Source organism: Papio anubis, chromosome 8, assembly GCF_008728515.1.
Source record: "Papio anubis isolate 15944 chromosome 8, Panubis1.0, whole genome shotgun sequence".
Lineage (NCBI taxonomy): Eukaryota > Metazoa > Chordata > Mammalia > Primates > Cercopithecidae > Papio > Papio anubis.
In genome coordinates, this window is record NC_044983.1 from 71,515,364 (window position 1) to 71,524,819 (window position 9,456).

General features: G+C 31.0%; 1 non-coding gene across 1 annotated transcript; it reads right to left on the reverse strand.

Moving 5' to 3' along the window:
• Positions 1–7,125: 7,125 nt before the first annotated feature.
• LOC116268770 lies at positions 7,126–7,225 on the reverse strand. Its single transcript, XR_004175935.1, has one exon. It is a non-coding gene; the product is annotated as a small nucleolar RNA U13 (small nucleolar RNA).
• Positions 7,226–9,456: the final 2,231 nt, after the last annotated feature.

Genomic DNA, 9,456 nt, shown 5'->3' on the forward strand with positions numbered 1-9,456 from the left:
CAAGGGCATAAAACAGATGATAAAAGGATACCATTAGATGATCCGGATGTTGAAGTTAACACCAAATGACTTTAAGTTATAAAAACATTATTGAAAAAGCTAGAAGAAGATTAAAGGTAAAATAAAAAATATAGATTAAAAAAGGCTAATTGCAACAGAGAATGATAATATATAAAAATAATGAATGGATATTCTTGAATTAAAAGGTAAATATCTGAAATTAAGACTAGTGGTTGTGTTTACCAGCAGATTAGACAGAAGAGAAAACAGGATTAGTGAACTAGAGGTAATATTAACAAAAAAATATGTATGTTGAAGCCTAAGGAAAAAAAAAATAACAATCAGATAAGAAACCCATGGAGTATAATTTAACCATCCAAAATACTATTGGGAATAAGAGAGAATGAGTAAGACACAGATAAATAGCCAAAGATTTTTAAAATTACTGAAATGCTTTAACACATCGTTTACAAACCTCAGCAAAACTCAAGCAAGATAAACATGAAGAAAATACGATTTAGGAACACACAATCAAACTTTTAAAAACTAAAAATAAAGAGAAAATATTAAAGCTGCTAGAAAAAACATATTATCTTCATCTCATCTGATTCCTCACAGAAATTATGGAAGCTAGAAGAAAGTGAAATGTTATCTTTGGAAACTTTAGTCTTCATTCTAAAATGTTTGTTATGGAACAATTAGAAATTTGAGATAAATTTGACAAGAAAAAAGTAAGCAGTTCATCAAAATGGGACAGAAAAACAGTAAACAAATGCTTTTACATTGCCAAGTCTGACATGTACAATTTCAGTAAAGTAAGTAAAATTGAATAATTCATTATGAGTTTCCTGAATAAAGTGATTATCAATGTCCTTAAAAGGTAAAGTGAGAGATTTACACTTTTCATTATCAAATACTTTTTTCATAAACTGGGAAAAAATGAATTTAGAGATGTACATGATAATTGCATACTTTACAAAATTTTTAAAGTACTCTTGTGACTAATTCAAGCAAAATTTTACATAGATTTAAGTCACAATCAAATTAACATGAGTTTGTTCCATGAGAATCTCCCTTTTAGTATATGAAGAAGTTAATCACTTTTATCTTTCAAAGTTCACTGACTTCTAACTCATCCCATTTCTCTCATCACCCTTTTTTAGTGTTCTTCATAGGTGAAATTTCCTTTGCATAGGTTGCAATGGTGGCATCCCCTAAAGGTCTGTCCTGTGCATTTTCCACTATTTTCATTACTTTTGTAGTGTTTTTCTCACACTATTTTATGAATCATCAAAATTCTAAAGAGCCAAATAAAAACATTTCTGATTCAATTTATTCTCTTATGATTCAGACTCGGATATTTACCTCCCTCATGTCTCCCTTTTGTTGTCCCACAGATACCTTAAATATGTTCAAACTGAATTCATATTTTTATTGCTCCTCCCTCCTTGATTCCATGACTCTGCTGATCTTGGTTCTCTTAAATTTTTTGTCTTGATTACTGGCTCCACCATCATTGCTGTCTAATTTCTATTAATCCTTTCTTTTTCATATCTTTTCTCATTCTTCATTATATTACTACTGCCTTCTTTAAACATTTCTCTGCTAGAATAAATGCCTGATTTCTGACCTTCCCTCTGAATCCCCCCACCATAATCCTTACCAATGTAGGATAAACACATGTATCTAATTATGGCCCTCTACTGATTAAAACTATTTAATGACTCCTCATTACATAAAGGGAATAGGTCAAAATCCATAATAATGCAGACAAAGTCCTGCATTATCTGTTTTTTGACTGCCTTTATTATTATGCTTTCTGCTATTGCCCATGACACCCTACCATCCATGCTCTAGCATTTCTGAATATCTTGCTGGTCCCTAAAGCAGCTATGCTATTAAATATATTACTTATTAATGTTGCCCTTTCTGCTCAACTACAAAGTCAAATCAACATTAAATTTCCATGAAAATTTTCTGGAACACTATTGCCAAAACTAGCCCCAGATGCTGTGCCTGTGTATGAGTTGATATTACATACCAAAAAGCTTTCTTTCGCTGACAAATCTGTTTCTCTGTATTAAAATGATCTAACCTTTACAGACTGTTTCTGACTCACAGTCTACCCATCTTCAATACAATATATAGTAGCTAGTAAATGTTTGCTGAATGTTTGAATGAATACCAAATTTTTCTTAGGTTTTATTGGTGTGATCTAATCCAAAACATATCCAAATCCTTAATATTGTAACATAGTAAATACACAATTTCATCTCTGGAAAAATGGTTAAAAGAATGAAACCAACATATTTCAAACACATTTGACCTCAACTATGGTTGATTAGTATGTTGCTGCACCTTGTATTTTTTTCACTGAAAAATTTTCATCCTATAGGAACTGAAAATTTAGATATTTTTAATCATTTTTTGTATTGTATGCAGTCCCTTGGGAATAGAATTAATAAAATAAAAGTAGAATGAGTTAGAATATGCATTTACATACTTTTAGACAATAAGATAGCCTTTAAAATCTATAGATTTTTGCAGTGTTTATTTTTACAACTAAAATAATTTAAACTTTGCTTTCATTTACTACAATGAGGGTAGCTGTTAAAAATGCAAGCTTTTATGACCTACAGGTCACTCTTTTTTATTGGGTTGATTTCATAGATTTCTATACTATAAAGTGTAAAGTAATAGTGTTTCTCACATATTATTGCATTAAACTGGACATTTTCTAAAAAGAAATATAGTGTCTGGTATGAGGCTAACATATTATTGATACCTGTCAAACTTTCTTAGTTCTCAAATTAAAACGTGGACATTTAAAAGTGTACATTTAAAAACTGTACATGTTACAAAATAAGGCATTTCTTTTGGAACATGATACAATCCTTGCAATATAGTTAAATAATAGAATTTAATACTAACATTTTATTTAAAAAGAAATTACTCAACTATGTAAATATTTTGTTTATTATAAAATTAGAAGTTAAAAGAAGTGTGGAGAAGAAATTCCAACATTATCTATGAGATGATTAGTACTGATCTTGAGCAAACTTACTGCAGTCTTTCCTTTTTTTTTTGCAAAATAAAATATATATTGATGTGTGTTCTACTCTTTAAAATTAATATCAAAACAGGCATTTCATTTTATTATTAAAATGATCAATATATTTTAAAATATTTTGGCATTCTGTCTTTAGGATTTTTACACTATATCATATGCTTAAAATGTATTGCAAATTTTCTTGTAAAACTTTTTGTATATTGTCAAAATTCAGGTTTACAAAATGACTTATGAAGCTTTCTATGGTTTTATTTTTTTTAATTATCTATAAAGCATTGAAATTAATTATAATTTGAAAAGATCTCAAGCAGAATCCTGCCATTTTTAAGATAATACATTATTGACCCACTCAGTTTTCTTCACATTATTGAGCTAAAAAATATTTCTATTGTGAAATCTCGTAAATTATACTTTTTTGGAAATGTACTCTAATTGATATTTTCAAGTATGTAAATCTATATTATTCTCCCATAAAGACAATATACATTTATATTGTCATATAAACTTTCCAGTTTATTATTTTTGAGAATGGGGAAATATACCATTTTCTATTTTTCTCTCATTTTTAAAAAAACTTGGCAGCACTTGTAGTTTTTAACTTTCTAAAGTCAGATCTACAAATTATTTATAAATTATATTTTTGCTTTTTTCTGCATATATTTACTTCAACATTATTTTTAGTTTTTCCCTTTTCTATTATTTTCTGTTAATTTAATTTTTTACTTTCAAACCACTTAAACTGTTAGTTTATTTATTTTCATATATCATTATTCTTTAATTATTTCAAAATGAAATAAAAATGGAAAATACATTTTTAAAATAAATAAAATTAATTTTTATCTAAAAAGTTTAATGCTTTATTAGTAAAGTAAGCTATTTAAGCTATTTATGAGTAAAATTGTGCCTTTTGTCTCAAAGTTTTCACATACGTTTTTTTCTTGCCACTGTAATTTTACTTTCCTTTTTTGCATCAATGAATCTTCAGATATGGAAAAGTGTTTTAGAGGGTGTCTATACCATGTGTTAGGCAGTGTTGGAGAAAAGGGGTTATTTCCAAGTGTTCTATAAGCATTGTTTAAACTTTAACATATATTTTTAATAACATGGTTAGAGAATGAAACGTTTTAGTTTCCCAGTCTTATACTTAGCAATGTTTTATTTTTAGCCTCGTGAAATATCAATTTTTTTAAAAAATTAATGAACACTTGGAAAGAAGAAGGTATCATATCATATTTGGGGAGTTCAAAAGCAAATGTGACTTCACTCAACTTTAATTTATTGTTCAAATTTTCTATACTCTTTGTAATTTGATGTAACACAGGTATATGAGATATAACAATGTTTCTCATGTTTCTGTGTTTTTCTTCTATTCTTCTATATTTAAAGGGATGGGCTGCCTTCCTTTGAAACAGATTTATGACTTTTAAACTGAAAAATATTCTAGAGAAATAAAATTTATGGCCATATCATGTAGAAACAAGAGCAAGGTATATTTTCTCTTTCTCAAGTTTCTACTTTTATGTCAAGTTTTCTATATCTTTACCTCAAAGCTATAATGTTCTCATAATTTTTATCACTTTCTTAAAACATTTCTTTCAGGGAGTTTATTGGTTTGTTTTCTATATGTTACTTTATTTTCTGTACTGTATGTTCTGCTTATACTATATGTTCTGCTTCTGTATCAAATAACCCCAAAACCAAGTGGATTAAAATATCGACTATCATCACATTGGTTCATGAATCTGCAGTTTGGAGAGGTCCAGGTGGGGGTAGCTTTGTCTTTTTAATCATGGCTCTCTATGGGGTGCTTCAGTGGCCTGGGGCCTGGGATAGCTGGACGGCTAAGAAGTGTTTTCTTTTTGTGAAGTCTCTGGACTGCTCCAAGCAATTTTTCTACATGGTCTATTCAGAATGGTAGTGTCAGGGCAGTAGACTATACATGGCAAGTGTCATAGGAGTCAGGAAACGGAGGGTGCCAATCTCTAAGAATCTGGACTCAGAAACAGACACAGCATCATTTCCACCATATTGAGTTGTTTAGGCTATCACATAGGCTGTCTAGAATTAAGAGAAGAGAAAATAAATTCCACTTATGGATAGAGGGAGTAAAAAAGCATCTATTTTAGATGCATCATCACTATTAATAATTTAGAAAGCCAATTTTTCATGTCTAAATAGTTCTTCCCTAACTTGGATTATTCTCTTTCTTGATGACTTCTCTAAGAATTTTTATCAGATTGTTGCTTCCAACACTGTTGGCTGCAGAATGCTTTCACAGCATTGTTGTATCTTTGAATTACAAAAGGCTCCATGTCTAAGAACATGTCGAATGTGAGATTCTTGTTGCAACAGAAGTGGGAATTAGAGGCTGAAGCCAAGGAAAAAAATCCACATATGTTACGTAAGTAATAAAAAGACATTTGGAGCTAAACTCCTTTCTCGGGACTTAAGAATTGGTTGAACAAGCTGTGCTATCCCCAACCATAACCCAACACAACACAGATTTTTGTCTATAAACATAAAGGCCCGAGGAAAAAAATAAAAGGTTAAAATTAGGAGTTCTTGGTAGGAGGAAAATAGGAGAGGAAGGGGACTTCCTACCATTACATGCCAAGCAAAATGGAGTCCCACGTGAATAACTCATGGAAAACAGGATGCCCCAAGGAAAGACTGTCATATTTTTCAACAACTGGATGTTTGGTGATTGTTTAATCTCTGCATTTACTCTAGGAATAACTTTTGAATAGTGTTATTAGTCCATCCTTGCACTGCTATAAAGAAATACCTGAGACTGGGTAATTACAGAGAAAAGAGTTTCAACTGGCCCACAGTTCTGCAGGCTGTATAGGAAGTATAGTGGCTTCTCTTTCTGGGAAGGCCTCAGAAAACTTAACAATCATGGCAGAAGGCGAAGGAGAAGCAAGCACGTTTTACATGGCTACAGCAGGAGTGAGAGAGAGAGGTAGGTGGGAGGTGCACACTAAACACTTTTAAACAACCAGATCTCACAATAACTCACTAATTCACTATCATGAGAACAGCACTGAGGGGATGGTGTTAATCCATTCATGAACACCACCCTCATGATACAATCACTTCCTACCAGGCTCCACAACCAACATTGGGAATACAATTCAACATGAGATTTGGTAGGGACACAGAACCAAACCATATCAAATAGAGAAGAGTGCTGTAAGGAGAAAAAAAAAATTGTTTTATGTTGTTGCATCATCAAATTCATACAGTTTAATAAACTGCATATATTTGCCAATATTGACTTGAAATTAATAAAATACTTGAGTTGGCTTTTGTTGATAATAAGTATGGCTCTCCAATCAAAATTTTCACAAAGAAATTTTTATGATTGGGTGACCTCAGATGAAAGGGAGACTCCTAGTAGGGTACCAGTTGATGATTCAGTCACCCAGGAACATTGTGGGAAGAAATTAATTTTGGTAATGACGGTTTTTAAAATGTTCTTGTTTCTTGATGGTGATAGAGATCCAAATAATGTTTAATGAAGGCTGTGTAGTTTTCCTTTCTAAATTAATGGGTAGCATTTGAAGGAGTCTACTTAGGGTTTTACTCTTAATACTGACTAAAAATACTATGTACTTGAAAGAAAGTTGAGGAAGTGGGATCATGTAACATGTTGCTAAATAATGTTGTAGTGATTTATCTTTTTTTATTTGATTTGATTCAAATTGGTGTCTTTGACATTATATCTAGCAGAAATTCCACCAGTTTTCTAGTATATGGGTGAGCATTTTCCTTTCACATTTTAATAGTTTGTAGATAATTGTAATGGGAATTTTGGAAGCAGGATTAAGGGCTTTATCATAAGCCCAGGAATCTAATCTTATGCTTTTGATTTATATTTGTGCCATATCCATTTATATTTTGGGAACAATAAATGAAAAATTAAAAATACTTGAAATCATAGTGTTTTGCTAGCCAGAACGACACATTATGTCTTAGCTGGACCTGAGAAAAATGTATTTCTAAGCTACTTATTGTTTATGGTATAAGTTTCTTCTGTATACATTTTTTTTCCATGTTAGGTAATGTGCTGATGTTATAACAAGGTTTGAGGAAGGTACATTTCACACAGGAGTGTGAAAATCCAATCATCGTGCTTATGAACTGCAAAAGGATTCCATACACGTTTTCAACTAACTATAGATGATTGATAGATGGATAGATAGATAGAGATAAAATTGCAGTTATTTTATTTATGTGGCATAGGTTTAAGAAAAAATGGAAAACACCATATGAACAAAAGGATGAAATTATCTGAAATTATAACTAAAGTAAAAATGAAACAAAGATTTTTGAGAACATGGGATAAATTTTCTGAGGTATAGCTAAGTTCACATACTTTAGAATATAGAAGGTACCCCTATACTAACTTCTTTTTAACTATATAAGATTTTAGAATCCTATTTATCATTTCCCTCAGCTATCTTCCATTCCTTATCATCCCCCTGACTCTTCCCTCTATAGCTTTAAGGGAGAAAGATAGTGGTAAAGGATGAGATTGAAACTCAAAGCTCTGTTCAGACAGAAAAAAAAAACAGAAGAAAAATGATGCTGTCTTCTGAGCCCTGGTTTTGGTTGCTTCCAATCATTTTTCCTCTCTCTAATATGTCTCACTTTTGTACTTAAAAAAAAATATTAATTGAATCACATTACGCCTCAACGTTATTTTGTCCCTTTTGATCGTCTTTAAATAATTATACAAATTGTATGTGATATTTACCCCGTCAATAAATTGAATAGAGGTTCTAAAACATTTGTCCAATTTTTTCTCATTGAAATGTATTGCATTCTAACTTAGAAAATGATTATTCAAGTGATACTTTTTAAGAAGAGGATTATTTCAAAATATAATATTTATTTAGGATCTACCTTTACGGGGATTTTGTTTCCTTGTTATTTAATGAATTGGTTAAAATACTTCAGGAATTATCTTTTCTTATAATACCACTGTTTTAAATTTCAGCTTCTGGAGATGAAATTTATAAAAGTTTAACATTACCAAAGTAAACTAATCTTTGCAATGACTTTTTTTTTTTTTTTTTTTGGTGACATTTAACAAAGTCTAGACTACAAGCCACAATTTATCTGATTTGTAAATGGCCATGACAACAGTGGTTACTTACTTCCTTTAGGCACTATTTCTGTTTTTGCTTGCTCCAAAAGGAGGTATTTTCTTTAGCTCTTCTCTGTACAATGCCACAGATCTATTGGCTAGGGAGAACCATGTGTTAAGTATTTTTGAATTTTACAAATGAGTTTTTGTCATTGACTATGGGGATAAACAACTACTTCTTTCTCTTCTTGCCATCTTCTCTTCCTGCTCCTCCTCCTTTCTCCTCTTTCCTCCTCCTCTTCCTCTTCCTCCTTCTTCTTCTTTTGTTTTTGTTGTTGTTAGTTTGTTTCTTACTGTGAGGATCAATGAACTCTGGGGATCAGCTTACTGAATTGAATAGTTCTACTGCAGCATTTAGAGCAAGCTGTGGCAGGGCCTGTAAGAACAGCCAATTATTGATTTGATAACCAGTTAAAGAATACATTTCCTAGCATCCCATTTAAATAGATGTATGCATATGACTAGATTTTGTCCAATAAAAAATAAGCAGTATTTATGTGAACCAATATCACAGTCTTGCCCTAAACTGGAAGATGTGTGCCTCCCTGCCTATCATTGTCTTTCCTGTTGATAGGAACGTAGATAGAATAGTGGGAAATGGAATATTTCCAGGAAATAGTTCAGGAGAGCAGAGAAATAAACCAAAATAATTCTGGTTTTAGAAAGCCAGAATATTCAAATGTTGGCTCTTATCATCTCAAGCAGTGTAATATTGGGTCTAATTTTAAAAACATGGATAATATTATTTTGAGAATCAAATGAGGTTATTTTTGTTGTAAGAATTATTGTATTTTAAGAATAAAATGAGATATGTGCAAGGTACCTAGGACAGTATACAACTACAAAACATGTTATTTCTCTTCCCTATTCTTTTCTGTTTAACTCTAAGTTTATATTCTATATAACTATTTTTTCTAAAAAGTTTATTTTTAGATGTGTGAAGCATATTAATTAATTGCAAAAGTGTGATTCTTCTATCTAATGTGCTGTTGATTCTGTCCAGTGTATTTTCTTGTCATCTCCCACATCGTAGTTTTCATGACAAGAAGACTGATTGATATATATCATATATCCCTAGTTAATATTTTGAACATGTGTAATTCAACTATAATAACTTCGTTAATATCTTCTGCTAATTCTAACATCTACGTGAGTTGAACTTAATTCTATATTTTTCTCTTCATTATAGGGCATATGTTCTTGCTTCTTGAGAACTTAATAATTTTTATTAAAT